The sequence below is a fragment of the Scyliorhinus canicula genome, chromosome 11, assembly GCF_902713615.1.
Source record: "Scyliorhinus canicula chromosome 11, sScyCan1.1, whole genome shotgun sequence".
In the NCBI taxonomy this organism is placed as follows: domain Eukaryota; kingdom Metazoa; phylum Chordata; class Chondrichthyes; order Carcharhiniformes; family Scyliorhinidae; genus Scyliorhinus; species Scyliorhinus canicula.
In genome coordinates this window covers 34,155,027-34,168,768 of record NC_052156.1, presented here as the reverse complement: position 1 = coordinate 34,168,768, position 13,742 = coordinate 34,155,027, and the positions used below count along the sequence as shown (strand labels likewise).

At 47.0% G+C, this 13,742-nt stretch overlaps 1 protein-coding gene across 1 annotated transcript in view; it reads left to right on the top strand.

Moving 5' to 3' along the window:
* The window catches only part of phf2 (PHD finger protein 2), a 190,581-nt gene that overhangs the window by 62,835 nt on the left and 114,004 nt on the right, over positions 1–13,742 (top strand). The window lies entirely within an intron of this gene.

The following is a 13,742-nucleotide window of genomic DNA, read 5'->3' as shown; positions in this document are numbered from 1 at the left end:
ATTTGCTGTGTCTAGCGTTGTAACCTTTCATTAGCCTGTAGGTTTTGAAAAGTTAATCTTGTAAATAATTTGACTATTTTGTCTTATTGGAGCTTTTGTATGATACTGGGGTCTTGATTTTCAATAAATGGAATCCAGAGACTCTCAGAATCACAGAATAATAAAGCACAGAGAGGCCCTTCGGCCCATCGAGTCTGCACCGATACATGAAAAACACCTGACCTGCCTACCTAACCTCATTCGACCCATAGCCTTGAATGTTATGATGTGCCAAGTACTTCTGGATTCTTTTTAAAAGGATGTGAGCCCCCCCCCCCCCCAACCCTGCCAACCACCTGCCCTTGAACTTGTGTCTCCTTGTAACGGATCCGTCAACTAATGGGAACAGCTGCTCCCTATCCACATAACCGTGTATACCTCGATCAGGTCGCCTCTCAGATCTACTCTCCTCCAGCGAAGCCTATCCAACCTCTCATCATAACTTCAATGTTCCACCCCAGGCAATATCCTGGTGACTCGCCTCTGCACACCCTCCAGTGCAATCACATCCTTCCTATAATATGGTGACCAGAATTGCACACAGTATTCCAGCATGTACTCCAATATGACCTCCCTGCTTTTGTAATCTATGAAAAAATGAAAATCGCTTATTGTCACGAGTAGACTTCAATGAAGTTACTGTGAAAAGCCCCTAGTCGCCAAATTCCGGCGCCTGTCCGGGGAGGCTGGTACGGGAATCGAACCGTGCTGCTGGCCTGCTTGGTCTGCTTTAAAAGCCAGCGCTTTAGCCGAGTGAGCTAAACCAGCCCCTATGAAAATCGCTTATTGTCACGAGTAGGCTTCAATGAAGTTACTGTGAAAAGCCCCTAGTCACCACATTTCGGCGCCTGTTCAGGGAGGCTGTTACGGGAATCGAACCGTGCTGCTGGCCTGCTTTCAAAGCCAGCGATTTAGCCCAGTGTGCATCAATTGATAAAGGCAAGCGTCCCAAATGCCTTTTTCACCACCCTATTAACCTGCTCTTCTGCGTTCAGAGATCTATGGACAAACACGCCAAGGTCCCTTTGTTCCTTAGACTTCCCAGTGTCATGCCATACATTGAATACTTCCTTGTCACGTTACTCCTTCGAAAGTACACTACCTCACACTTTTCAGGATTGAGCCAATTTTCTGCCCATTTGACCATCCTGTCTATATCGTCCTGTAACCCAAGACAGTCAACCTCACTTAACCACCTGGCCAATCTTTGTCATCTGCAAACTTACTGCTCCTACCCCCTACATAGTCATCCATGTAATTTATATAAATGATAAACAATAGAGGGCCCCGCACAGATCCCTGTGGTATGCCGTTGGACACTGGCTTCCAGTCACTAAAGCAGCCATCTGTCATCACGGTCTCCTACAGCAAAGCCAATTTTGAATCCACTTTATCAAGTTGCCCTGTATCCCATATGCATTTACTTTCTTTATAAATCTCCCATGTGGGACCTTGTCAAAGGCTTTGCTGAAATCCATGTAAACTGCATCAATTGCACCACCAACATCTACACACCTGGTCATATGCTCAAAAAATTCAATCAAATTTGTTTGGCATGCCCTTCCACTGACAAAGCCATGTGTTATAACCTGCCTGATTACTACTGGCTGGGGACTAATGGTAATCCCACAATCCTTAGTGAGTATGAGCTTCCCCAATGAGGGGGCGGAGAAATCATTAGCAGAGTCACCTGCATAAATAGAGCTGACCAGTGTGGAACCAGCTAGAAAGGAGTGAGCAGTGGTGGTGAGAACTGCTGTTGTATATAATAAATTGTAAATAAAAGTTATTTCTTTTGATTCTACAAACTCGTGCTGGATTCTTTGTGGTCCTCACAAAATTGGCCACGAGGGTTAAAGTGGATAGCTGTCTACGCAGTTGAAGCCACCTCCCTGGAATTTTGTTGGTTACAGGTTGGAGGCTTTTTTTTCCTGTTGCACCATGCCTCTTTCTGGACGTTTGGATGTCTTTGATGCTGCGCTGTAAAGTTGGAACCAGTATGCACAATTGATGTGTTACTATTTCCGGGTGAATAACATCACCGAAAGCGAGCGCCAGGTGGTCATTTTGCTCACCGCCTGTGACCCACATGCGTTTGAGGTGATTGGAGCCTTACATACCCAGCTGCATTGAACATCAAGACGTTTCATGAACTTGTGACCTGGGTGGGGCAACATTTTAACCCAACCCCGTCCACGATAGTCCAACGTTACTGATTTAATACCGCAGGGAGGACTTCGGGAGAATTCCTTGCTGAGTTTCTATCCAGGCTACGCAGGATTGAGGACTATTCTGACTATGGTGAGACTTTGTCAGAAATGTTACCTGACCACTTCGTTTGCGGTATTAACAACGCGACCACCCAGGGAAAGTTGTTAGCCAAGCCAACTTCGAATTTTCAACAGGCCATTCAGATAGCGTTGTCCCGAGAGGGCGCAGAACAGGGAGTGCAGGAGCTACAGAGAATGGAGGTGCATGCCTTGGGGCGCAACCCCTTCCGTCCAAAAGCGTCTCCCCGCACCCCTGCCGTACCTTGGGAGGGGCGGGGTCCCGATCGACGCCATTGGCCGCCGGATGTTCCTCCCTAAAGGGAGCCTTCTCCAAACCAATAGATGAGGAACCATATCAGTGCCGGATTTGTGGGCGCCGACCCCATCGCGGACGCAATCCTAGGAGTGCCAAAGGCGCCCTCGTTTCGAAAGAAACTGGGGCCATTTGGAAGAACCTGCGTGACTACTCTCCCTGCGTGGAGACGGAGGACGAGTGTCCGCAGCTGCGTTGTGTAGCAGCTCCAAGTGTGGCCCCCATTAAGGTATCAGTAAGGGTCAGTGTTCACCCGCTTGAGATGGAGTTGGACACTGGCGCAGCGGTCTCCGTGATTGCCCAGAGGACATTCAACCACATTAAGCAGGGTATTACATTAACCGTTACACAGGCCAAGTTGGCCACCAACTTGGGAACCATTGGACATTGCTGGAACTGCGCTGACTCCTGTTGTTAATGGATGTCAGAGAGGCATTTCCCACTTATTGTGGTGCATGGCCACGGGCCCAGCCTGTTGGGTTGGGACTGGTTGCGCCATTTGTGGCTGCAGTGGCAGCACATCCTTCAAACAGGTACGGGAGGGTTGATGTATTCCAGCCCGGTTTTGGGAAGATATAAGGAACCATAGCCCGTACCAAGTTGAACAAGGAGCCACGCCGTGCTATTTCCGGGTGCGCCTGGTGCCTTAAGCCTTGCTCAAGAAGGTAGAAGTGGAGCTCACTCATTTGGAGTCCATGGGTATTATCAGGCCCAACCATTTTGCTGACTGGACAGCGCCAATTGTACCTGTAATGAAGCCAAATGCCACAGTTCGCTTGTGCGATGACTATAAACGTACAGTGAATACAGTGCTTCCCGGCTCGACTGATATCCAAGGCCCTGCATAGAAGATCTCTATGTGAAGCTTGGAGGCGGACTCTCATTCACAAAATTAGATATTAGTCACGCCTACCTACAGTTGGAGCTGAACCCTGCCTCCCGGCCATATGTAACTATAAATACATACAGGAGCCCGTGTAAATATACACGGTTGCCCTTTGGAGTATCCTCTGCATGTGCTATCTTTCAATATGTCATGGAGGGCATCTTGAGAGGTTTGCCACGTGGAGTTGTTTACTTATCCAACGTTCTGATTACATGGACGTCAGAGCAGGAACATTTGGAGGCTGTCCTTAGACGCTTTTCAGAGGCTGGAGTCCGTTTACGTCATAGTAAGTGTGTCTTTCAGATGAAGGAAGTAGTCTATCTGGGTTATCGGGTGGACCGCAAAGGTTTGCATCCTGTCGCAGAGAAGGTGTGCGCAATTCAACAGGCCCCCACCCCGACTGACACTTCGCATCTTCGTTCTTTTCTCGGTCTCGTAAACTATCTGACAACTACGCTGGCCTCGTTGCACCTTCTGTTAAAGAAGAATCGCACCTGGGTTTGGGGTCAGCTTTCTGACGAGGGAAACAGCAATTGTCGGTGTCTGGGTTATTAACCACTATGATCCTGAAAAGCCGTTGCTCATCATGTGGGATACATCCCCATATGGTATTTGGGCCGTCCTGTCCCACAAGATGGAGAACGGAGCCGAGCGGCCGATAGCTTTCACTTCCTGCCCACCATAGAGGACTATGTGCCGAATCTTGACAGGGCTGGATCCATCTGGGTCCACTCTCAGATCTGTGATGCCTCCTGTGCATTCACTGCAGCGGAAAAGAAGTACGCATGGATCGAGAAGGATGGCCTGGCGGTGGTCTTTGCGGTGAAACGCTTCCACCAGTACGTTTATGGCTGTCACTTCGCTATCGTAACTGATCATAAGCTTCTGCTTGGATTTTTCTGAGAGGATAAGCCAATTCGCCCATTGCTTCCGCACGAATCCAGCGCTGGGCTTTGTTGCTCGCTGACTACGAGTATGTGCTTCTCAAACTATCTGATGTGGCGTACCGGCAGTTTTTTTTTCAATGTGCCAGGGACCGGTGAGCGAAACGAGCCAATCCAGCTGGGGGTTCGGGGGGTGGGGATGTGAACCCCCAGAAATTTTTTTGAGATATATCTTATTGCAGGGGCAATTATATTACATTATATTATATTATTGCAAATATAATGGATATATTTGCAATAATATACTACAATGTAATATAATTGCGCCCCCCCCCCCCCCCCCCCAAGCACGGCCCGAGGACACAATCCACCCCACAGCCCCCAGCACGGCCCGAGGACGCAACCTCCCCCGCCCGGCTCAGCACGAGGACGGAACCTTGGAACGCCCCAGCCCCAGCTCCAGCTCAGCACTCACCTTTGCGCAAGTGTGAAAGTGTTTCTTTTCTGGGAGTATTCCACGTACCGGCAGACGACGGCTTGCGTACCGGCACCGGTACGCGTACCACACTTTGAGAAGCACTGCTCTAGAGCATAAACCAGGGATCCAGATAGCGAATGCCGATGCACTGAGCCGATGGCCTTTCTCGACTGGCCCCATGTCGACCCCCATGACCCCCATGGTGAGGTGGTCGCAACCTTAAATCCTTGCCTGTCATGTCATCACAGATCTGTGAGTGGACCCAGATGGATCCAGTCCTGTCAAGATTCGGCACATAGTCCTCTATGGTGGGCAGCATAGACAGCTTCCAGGTGAGTTGCGGGCATTTTCCTCCAAGCTGTCAGAATTTAGCGTGGAAGACGGTCTCTTCTTGTGGGGGACATGTGTGGTCGCCCCGGAAAAAGGACAGGAGCTGATACTAAAGGACTTGCACAATGGGCATCTGGGTGTGACCAAAATGAAAAATGTTGGTCCGGAGTTGTGTCTGGTGGCCAGGCCTCGACGCCGATATTGAGAAGGTGGCCCAAAACTGCTCCATTTGCCAGGAGCATCTGAAGCTTCCTCTGGCATCACTGGAAATGGCCAGGGCGGCCTTGGGCGTGCTCGCATGTGGATTTCACCAGCCCTTTTCAAGGATCCATGTTCTTTCCATTAATCGATGCCCAATCTAAATGGCTGGAGGTGCATAAGATGGTAGACACAACGTCCTGCGCGACGATCGAGAAGATGCGTTTGTCTTTCAGTACGCATGGCCTCCCCGAGGTGCTCGTCGCGGACATCGACACTCCTTTCACAAGAGACGAGTTTGTGAGGTTCATTAAGACGAACGACATACGCCATATCCGCACTGCTCCATACCACCCGGCCTCCAATGGGTTGGCTGAGCGCGCAGTGCAGACATTCCAACGAGGCCTAAAGAAACAGTCTTCTGGGTCTATGGACACTAGACTGGCTCGTTTTTTGTTTTCGTATAGGACCACTCCATATGCGGTGACTGGGGTAGCTCCTGCAGGACTCCTAATGGGCCGGAGACTTCGCGACTGCCGTAGCATGGTTTTCCCAGATATTGGCACAAACGTACGCCGCATTCCAGAACGGCAGGGGAATGGCCTTTCTCGGCATTGGCCGATTCGGCAGTTTGCACCTGGTGACTCTGTGTTCGTTCGAAATTTTACTGGTGGTGCCCAGTGGGCCCCTGACGTTATCTTTCGGCAAATGGGCCCTATGTCTTTCCAGGTGCAAGCCCAGGGTCGTCTCCAGCGCAAGTATGTAGACCACATTCGGTCCAGAAGTCCGCCTCTTCCAAAGATCCCCTGTCCCCGGAGCTCACTTCTACAGCTGTAGAGACCAGATACAGTGAAGGATCATCCTCACTATCTTTCTCTGGTGCCGCACTTGAAGCCTGCGCAGGTCATTGCAGACCCGTGTGGCGATAGGGACGCCGAGATGATGGAAGCAGTGGACTCCGACTCCGAGATAGAGAGACAGGACGCCCCCGAGGGGGGAGTCCTTGGTCCCACGGCCCGTGGATGTACAACCGTTACGCCTTTTATCGCTGAAGCGCAGTTCTCCTTGTTACACACTGCCCGATCCAGCGCCTCGTGCAAATGGTGTCCGGCCTGTGGCAAAACGAAACCGGCACCCTCCTTCGCCAGGGTCTTCGGTGGATTCCTTGGACTTCCGGGGGGGGGGGGGGGGGGGTCGTGGCCCTCACAAAACCATGCTAACTATTCCTGATCAAACCTTGCCTCTCCCTAGTGGATATAGATTCTCTCATTCAGAATTTTCTCCAGTAGTTTCCCTACCACTGACGTGAGACTCACGGTCTGTCCCCTACAACTGGCGTGAGACTCGCTGGTCTGCAGTTCCCTAGCTTATTTCTACAACCTTTCTTGAATAGTGGGCCCATGTTAGCTGTTCTCCAGTCCTTCAGCACCTCCCCCTAGGTCGGAGAGAAATTAAAAACTTGGGTCAGAATTCTTGCAATCTCCTCCCTCGTTTCCCACAGCATCCTGGGATTACAATTCACCCAGACCTGGAGATTTGTCCACTTCGAAGCTAACCAACACCCCAAATACCTTGTCACTCCCTATGACAATTTGCTCAAGAACCTCAGAATCTCTGAGGTTCTGTGTGTACCTCCTCATTTTCTTGAGAGAAGACATATTAAGTATTCGTTCAACACCCTACCAATGTCTTCTGGCTCCACCCACAGATTTCCCTATTGGTCTCTAATGGGCCTTACTCTATCCCTGGCTATTCTCTTCCCATTGATATACTTAATAGAATATCTTGGGATTTTCCTTACTTTTACCAACCAAAGCATTCTCATATCCCTCATTGCTCTCCTAATTGCCTCCTTAAACTCCATCCTGCATTTTCTGTACTCCACTAATGCCTCCGTTGATTTACTCCCCTTGAATTTGCTAAAAGCCTCTCTTTTCCTTCTCATCGTATCCTGAATGTCTCTGGTTATCTATGGTTCTCTTGCTTTTAACTCCCTTTATAGGTAACTCCGTACTACCCTAGAGGGAACATGTTGGGCCTGTACCCTCCGCATTTTCTTTCTTTTTGAACGTCCCTCACTGCTCCTCTGTAGATTTCCCCACAAAACTCTTTCCAGTCTACCTTGGCCAGATGCTGCCTTATTTTTCTAAAATCCGCTCTCCTCCAATCCACAATCCTTTTTTGCAACTTGTCCACAACAAACGTAAATTGTACCATGTTGTGGTCGCTATCACCAAAATGCTGTCCCACCAACACATCAACCACCTGTCCGGCTTCATTCCCCAGAATTAGGTCCAGCACTGCATCATCCCTTGCTGGATCCTCTATATCATGAGTTAAAAAGTTCTCTTGTATACATTTTAAGAACTCCACTTCATTTAAGCCCTTAACACAGTGACTATCCCAATTAATGTTTGGAAAGTTGATATCACCTCATATAATTACTCTTATTGTTTTTACACACCTCTGTGAATTGTGCACATATTTGCTCCTCAATTTCCCGCTGACTATCTGGGGGTCTATAATAAACTCCTAGCAATGTGGCTGTCGCTTTTTTGGTCCTAAGCTCTACCCACAAAGCTTAATTTGATGCCCCCTCCAAGATATCATCTCTCTTTACTGCAATAACTGACTCCTTAACTAGTAATGCAATGCATCCACCTCTTTTACACCTCCTCTGTTTCGCCTGAAGATTGTGTATCCTGGGATGTTGAGCTGACAATCTTGCCCCTCCCTCAACCATGTCTCTGTGATGGCTACTATTTCACAATTCCGCATGTCAATCCTCGCCCTTAACGCATCGTTTTACCTGTAATACTCCTGGTATGAAAGCAGAAGCCACCTAGCCTTGTCATACTCCTTTGAAACTTACTACCACTGCATTCCCTCTGACTTGATCTTTTCTGTGTTATGCTGTGTCCCCATTCTGCTAACAGTCTGTTTCTCCTCCCCCTGCCCAATTAGCTTAAACTCCTCCCAACAGCACAGTTCGTCCCGCTCTGGTTCAGATGTCGACCACCCTGCTTGTACAGGTCCCACCTTCCCCAGAAATGATCCCAGTGGTCCAGGGATCTAAAACCTTCCCTCCTGCACCAGGTCTTAAGCCACGCATTCATCTGTGCTATTCTATTTCTGTAATCCGAGAGGGCCTGCTTTTTGGTCTACTATCTAACTCCGTGAATTATTGATGCAAGACCTCATCCCTCTTTCTACCTATGTCATTGGCACCAATGTGTTCCATGACTTCTGCCTTATCACCCTCCCCCTAAAGAATGCCCTGTGCCTGTTCCGAGACATCCTTGACCCTGGCACCAGGGAGGCAACATACTATCCTGGAGTCTCTTTCATGTCCATAGAAGCCCCTGACTGTAGAATCTCCTTTAACTATTGCTCTTCTGCACTTTGACTCTTCATGCTGAATAACAGAGCCAGCCTCTCAAATAATTGGTTCCCTTGATATAATGCTACAAATGCTGAAGTGAGATTCTTAAGAAGAGAATGGCTGCTCTGTCACTGATTAACTTCATAACTCCCAATTTAATTGCTTTTGATCCTACACTAACGTGGAAGCATGTTGCCATTAATGTGCTTAATTTCTTCCTCATTTTTGTCTTTGGTGTCCTTGTTACTGTCAATCACTGTTTCCTACCGCTTTTGCTAATCTTGGTGCAGGCCACACTGATAGTTCTTCTGAGTCAGAGGGGTGCAAAGTCGAGAATATGTGGTGCACAATTAGCCAGTCATCCATTGACTACATCAAACTTTTACTATGCTTGCTATCCTCAGACAGGGCTGACATGGGAATCTTGTAAGTCTGAAATTAGTTATAGCAATCCCGCTGCCCCTGATTGAGGACAATTGAGACCAGGAATGAATCTGGGACCTGTTCAGCGTCTCAGCCTCTGTAAAAAGACTGAAGTTTCACAGCATAAATTTGAACTGTAATCATAATGCCATCGGATTACTTAAAACCTGGAATCTACAGTCGCCGAACAGATTGACGTGGTATACAACAGAGGAACATGGGAAAGTGCAGGATTGTAAAAGAAAAATGTAGCACTTCATCTGGCTTGCCTCAAAAATCCCATTATTTTCTTATTGGCCCTCCACCTCAAGGTATGTTATTTAAGAAACCCTACTGACTAGCAGATTTGAAAATCCAAAATGTGTTCTGACAACTGGGAAACTGCGATTTCCCAATTGATTCTCCCAGACTAGAGTATCATATTTGCAAAAGGGAACTGAATTTTGAATCCCTGAACTATAGAATCTGTTTGATGTCTTTTAAATGGAAATTGTCTATGAAGGGGTTTTAATTGACTGTTGTTCTTGACGAACTATCTTTAGAATGTCTATCACTAGAAACTATTAAAAAAATTTTACATTTAATTTTGGGGTAGGAATATAGATTGAAACACTTATAAAATTCCCGAGGAGACCTCACGTTTGATTAAGATTTAAAACTTGATTCCACTATTATAAATACAACAGCTATATCTTTAATGGATATGTTTAAACTTGAAGGAAGATTTGTGGTATTTTCCACATGTCCAGATAATCTTTCTGGAATCCATCATCTTTGTATCTTGAATTCAGCATTTTTGGACCTGAATCTGGCATTACTTGAATTTATGCAGTCTCTTTTTTGAACCTTTGACTTGATGTGATGTAGATTTCTTTATGTGGGAAAACTGGCATTCTTGTGACTCTTTTGGTAGATAGTGGTGAATATGTGTTGAATTTCATGATTATTGTCACCTAGCATGTCTGGCATGATAACATAATTGTGCATGATGTTCATCCTCAATTTATTAGGGAAGGTGACACCTGCATTCAATTGCAGTCAAACTATAAATTTCTATTTTTTGCGGGTTGAGGTTACTCACAAGCCTGAATGGAATTGTTTGGATTTAAGAAGGTCTTTTTGCTGGTGCAACCACTGTATATATTGGCATAAAAGTTGAATATCTGAGACACTCCTTAAAAGCAGGCATTTTCTTTGTGGCTTACTGTCAAATTTTATTTGATAATACTCCTGTTAAGCGGCTAAGGATAGTTCATTACAATTGGAATGATTTATCAACGCAAGTTGCTGTTGGGCAGATAAGGGGTTGGTTTAGCACAGTGGGCTAAACAGCTGGCTTGTAATGCACAGCAATGCCAGCAGCGTGGGTTCAAATCCTGTACCGGCCTCCCCGAACAAGCACCGGAATGAGGCGACTAGGGGCTTTTCACAGTAACTTCATTGAAGCCTACTTGTGACAATAAGTTATTATTATTATTATTATCATTATTAAAATGCTCTTACGTAGGAACATAGAAATTGGGAGCATAAGTAGGCAATTCAGTCCTTCGAGTCTGCTCTGCCATTTAATCAGATCATGTCTGATCTCTTCCTGGTCTCAGATCCACCTCCGTGTTTGCTCCCCATACCCCTTTAACCCGTTTTAAATCAGAAATGTATATCTCCTTCAAACCATGTAATGATTCAGACTCCAACGCACTATGGGGCAGCGAGTTCCACAAATTCACCATCCTCTGCAAGAAGTAGTTCCTCCTCATCTCAGTTTTAAATCTACTGTCTCTCAACCTATGTCTGTGACTTTTTCTAGATTTCCCCATAAGAGGAATGTGTGGTCCACGTTTACTTTATCAATCCCTCTTTGTATTTCATTTTATTTTATTTTAAAAATAAATTTAGAGTACCCAATTATTTTTTCCAATTAATGGGCAATTTAGCATGGCCAATCCACCTACCCTGCACATTTTGGCTACGGGGGTGAGACCTACGCAGACACTGGGAGAAGTGAAAATTCCACAAGGAGTGACCCGAGGCCAGGATCGGTGACGTGAGGCAGCAGTGCTAACCACTGCGCGTCCGTGCCACCCTCCTCTTAATCTTTTATATACCTCGATCAGATCCCCACTCGTTCTTCTAAACTCCAAGGGTGGCCAGGTAGTGCAGTGGTTAGCATTGTTGCCTCACGGCGCCGAGCACCCGGATTCAATCCTGGCCCCGGGTCACTGCCCCAAACTGTTCAATCTCTCCTCATACGTCAAACCTTTCATCTCTGGATCTGGTGTAGTATTTTGTCAATTCAAACCACAGACTCTAGGTTAGGAGGAGCATTTGCTTTCTGGGGTTGGTGATTTAGTGAAGACTTCCTTTACAAGTACAAGCTGGTTGATTGTGCTGAACCTCAGCAACAAGTGCCATTATTTGTATATGCACATACCATGTGCATATACCACAAACCAGGGGCTGGTTTAGCACACTGGGCTAAATCGCTGGCTTTTAAAGCAGACCAAGGCAGGCCAGCAGCACGGTTCAATTCCCGTACCAACCTCCCCGAACAGGTGCCGGAATGTGGTGACTAGGGGCTTTTCATATTAACTTCATTGAAGCCTACTCGTGACAATAAGTGATTTTCATTTTCATTTTCATTTCATATTGCGTTAAGAATGCATGTTTTCAAGCCATGATTCCATGCTTTGCACATATCTCTGATGATTAGTCAAGAATATTGACGCCTTTGATGGATCAATGTCTGCATTGAGTGATGAGTTACTACAAAGCATAGTCCACTGCTTTATTATAATAATCTTTATTGTCATAAGTAGGCTTACATTAACACTGCAATGAAGTTACTGTGAAAAGCCCCTAGTTGCCACATTCCGGTGCCTGTTTGGGTACACAGAGGGAAAATTCAGAATGTCCAAATTACCTAATGGCATGTCTTTCGGGACTTGTGGGAGGAAACTGGAGCAATGGGAAGAAACCCACGCAGACACTGGGAGAATGTTTAGTCTCCGCACAGACAGTGACCCAAGCCGGGAATCAAACCTGGGACTCTGGCGCTGTGAAGCCATAGTACTAACCATTATGCTACCGTGCTGCCCTATAAAGATGCTTTCCTGTGATTTACAACAGCCAAAAAAGTTTCTTGTTTTTCGTTTTGTGAAAGCTGTTTGTAATGCCGTCTGTATTGATTTGGGACCAGTGGCAGAGCTGAGTGAGTTAAGGTGTTCATTTGCACTCTTGGGGGATGGAGGGGTGCTTTTTAGATTTTGGTATTTTTCTGTCGGGTAATTGTGTGGGGATTGTTTGATGTTGGAGTATGTTTGTATGAGTGGTGGGGAGAGTGAGAAGGGAACAATACGTGGGAGACTATCCGGCGCCAGGGATGGGGGCCACCAAGCTAGCTGGGCGGGCTAGCTCACGGAAGCGCAGTGGTGGGTGTGCATATGTTCAGTTTATCAAAGGGGTTGGGTTACAGAGTGTTGTTGCTGGGGAGGGGAGAAAATATTCTGCTGACAAGGGAGGGACTTGGGCCAACGGACAGAGAGGAGGTTGGGGACGGAGGCTGCCTGGGGGCAGGCCAGTGGAGGCACGGAGCATTTGCTGGAGGCAGGCCCAAAAAAGGGGATGGTTGATCGGGGAAGGGGGGGGGGGGGGCAATGAGCCCCCCAACTAGGCCGATCACCTGGAATGTTCGAGGGTTAAATGGCCAGTCAAGAGGGCACGTGTGTTCGCGCATCTTAGGGGACTGAAGGCAGACGTGGTAATGTTGCAGGAACATAAGAACTAGGAGCAGGCGTAGGCCATCTGGCTCCTCGAGCCTGCTCCACCATTCAATGAGATCATGGCTGATCTTTTGTGGACTCAGCTCCACTTTCCGGCCCGAACACCATAACCCATAATCCCTTTATTCTTCAAAAAACTATCTATCTTTACCTTAAAAACATTTAATGAAGGAGACTCAACTGCTTCACTGGGCAAGGAATTCCATAGATTCACAACCCTTTGGGTGAAGAAGTTCCTCCTAAACTCAGTACTAAATCTACTTCCCCTTATTTTGAGGCTATGCCCCCTAGTTCTGCTTTCACCCGCCAGTGGAAACAACCTGCCCGCATCTATCCTATCTATTCCCTTCATAATTTTAAATGTTTCTATAAGATCCCCCCTCATCCTTCTATATTCCAACGAGTACAGTCCCAGTCTACTCAACCTCCCGTCGTAATCCAATCCCTTCAACTCTGGGATTAACCTAGTGAATCTCCTCTGCACACCCTCCAGTGCCAGTACGTCCTTTCTCAAGTAAGGAGACCAAAACTGAACACAATACTCCAGGTGTGGCCTCACTAACACCTCATACAATTGCAGCATAACCTCCCTAGTCTTCAACTCCATCCCTCTAGCAATGAAGGACAAAATTCCATTTGCCTTCTTAATCACCTGTTGCACCTGTAAACCAACTTTCTGTGACTCATGCACTGGCACACCCAGGTCTCTCTGCGCAGCAGCATGCTTTAATATTTTCTCATTTAAATAATAATCCCGTTT